The following is a 2,741-nucleotide window of genomic DNA, read 5'->3' as shown; positions in this document are numbered from 1 at the left end:
ATGCGACTGCTGCAGACCGGAAACGCAAGCGCCGTGCCAAGACGTTTCGCATTTCTCTGCGTTACAAAGTTTAAGTTTGGTGAACTCTGACCTGCGAATCCGTATCAACAGAAGATCGACACGTGACGGCGTGACCGCTTCAGAAAATCCGAGGTGGAGGAGCAGTGATTACAGCGAGGTCGCTCCGTCACGTTTTATACAACGCAGCGTTCAGAGAATAGAAATCAGCATCGAGAGAGAAACTTCCTGCGTCACAGATAACACTACCTAAACTTCAAAAACTGTATGTGTACAGCAACGTGAACACGGAATATATATTCTGCTTATCGATAAAAATGTTTTTATATTATTAATAAAAGCTGATTTATTTTGGTTATGTTTACATTTCTTTGTTGCTTTTATAACTGAGATTAAAATGAATATAAATAAATAAAAACACTAACTAAATACACTACTCTGTAATGAAGTGCACTTGTTATTTTACTCCGTTATCAAACCCTTATTTACATTATCGCTGAAGTTTCCTCCTTGTTCTTGCCCCTGATCTCGGGTCTGTTCTTCTTTACAAAGCCGAGAGAGAGGGAGAGACAGAGAGAGAAAGAGAAAGAAAGAGAGAGAGGGAGAGACAGAGTGAGAGAGAAAGAGTGAGAGAGAGAGAGTGAGAGAGAGGCAGATAGAGAGAGACAGAGATAGAGAGAGAGAGAGTGAGAGAGAGTGAGAGAGAGAGGCAGATAGAGAGAGAGAGAGAGAGAGAGAGAGAGAGAGTGAGAGAGAGAGGCAGATAGAGAGAGACAGAGAGAGAGAGATGTGAGGGAAAAGTGAATATATATTCTGTAATCAGTTCCACATGTGAGTCTCTCTCTGTCTCTCTCTCTCTCTCTCTCTCTCTCTCTCTGTCTCTCTCTCTCTCTGTCTCTCTCTCTCTCTGTCTCTCTCTCTCTCTCTCTGTCTCTCTCTCTCTCTCTCTCTCTCTCTCTCTCTCTCTCTCTGTCTCTCTCTCTCTCTGTCTCTCTCTCCTGAAATCTCGGCTGGTCTTTAAAGGATAAATCTGAATATATTTTCATTAAATCTGATCCAGATGTGAAATTTAAAAACATCAAACACAAGAGGCTTTATTGTAGTTTTTTCTATTATTTCAGTTTTTAATGTAAATGCACAGCGGAGACGTTATTACTGAAGCTGATTTTTAATCATTTTTACATGTATGTATTGTTTTTGCTTGTTGTTATTAATCAGAGCTTTTTCTTCAGTGATTCCGTGTAAATTCAGGGACGTGTCCTGTTTGTGTTCATGTCACTAACACTGAGGTTTACATCATCATCCTTTTTTAAACCTAGTTTAGGTAAGATTTGGTTAGGTTTAGTTTAGTTTAGGTTCAGGTTTTGTTTGGTTTAGGCTTAGTTTAGGTTAGGTTTGGTTTAGTTTAGATTTGATTAAATTTGGTTAGGTTTAGTTAAGGTTTAGTTTAGGTTTGGTCTAGGTTTGGTTTGGTTTGGTTTGGTTTAGTTTAGGTTTAGTTTAGTTTAGGTTTAGTTAAGGTTTAGTTTAGGTTTGGTCTAGGTTTGGTTTAATTTAGGTTTGGTTAGGTTTGGGTTTGGTTTAGGATTAGTTTAGGTTTGGTTTAGTTTCGTTTAGGTATGGTTTAGGTTTGGTTTAGTTTTGGTAAGTTTTGGGTTAGGTTTAGTTTAGTTTAGGGCTTGTTTAGGATTAGTTTAGGTTTGGTTTAGTTTCGTTTAGGATTAGTTTAGGTTTGGTTTAGTTTAGTTTAGTTTAGTTTAAGTTTGGTTTAAGTTTAGTTTAGTTTAGGTTTGGTTTGGTTTAGGGTTAGGATTCGTTTAGGTTGGTTTATGTTTGGTTTAGGATTAGTTTAGGTTTGGATTAGGTTTGGTTTACGTTTGGTTCAGGATTAGTTTAGGTTTGGTTTACGTTTTGTTTTAGTTTAGGTTTAGATTTAGTTTAGGTGTTTTTTAGAACATTGTTGAAATATTCTGCATCTGATCTGTAGAGAGGAATGAAATAAATTTACTAGTGTGTCTTTATTTATATTGTGTTATGGTCACTTGTGTATCTGCTTTACATCAGTGATTAGTTCAAAATTTAGCAGAAATCTCCCTCTCGCTGTCTCTCTCTGTCTCTCTCCCTCGCTGTCTCTCTGTCTCTCTCTCTCTCTCTCTCGCTGTCTCGCTCTCTCTCGCTGTTTCTCTGTCTCTCTCTCTGTCTCTCTCTCTGTCTCTCTCTGTCTCGCTCTCTCTCTCTCGCTGTCTCGCTCTCTCTCGCTGTCTCTCTGTCTCTCTCTCTGTCTCTCTCTGTCTCGCTCTCTCTCTCTCGCTGTCTCGCTCTCTCTCGCTGTCTCTCTGTCTCTCTCTCTGTCTCGCTCTCTCTCTCTCTCTCGCTGTCTCGCTCTCTCTCGCTGTTTCTCTGTCTCTCTCTCTGTCTCTCTCTCTGTCTCTCTCTGTCTCTCTCACTCTGTCTTTCTCTCTGTGTCTCTGTCTCTCTCTCTGTCTCTCTCTCTTTGTCTGTCTCTCTGTCTCTCTCTATCTCTCTCTGTCTCACTCGGTCTCTGACTCTCTGTCTCTCTCTGTCTCTCTCACTCTGTCTCTGTCTCTCTCGGTCTCTGTCTCTCTGTCTCTCTCTCTTTCTCTCTCTGTCTCGTGGCAGTGTTTCTAGTTTATGCTTTAACTCGTGTGTATTATTTTCCTTTTGGTTTTGTGTAAAACTCACAGTTTAAATGTTTTTAATTA

The sequence above is a fragment of the Ictalurus punctatus genome, chromosome 3 (genome assembly GCF_001660625.3).
Source record: "Ictalurus punctatus breed USDA103 chromosome 3, Coco_2.0, whole genome shotgun sequence".
Taxonomy (NCBI): Eukaryota; Metazoa; Chordata; class Actinopteri; order Siluriformes; family Ictaluridae; genus Ictalurus; species Ictalurus punctatus.
The sequence above is the reverse complement of the archived record's forward strand: the minus strand, read 5'-3'. Positions refer to the sequence as shown.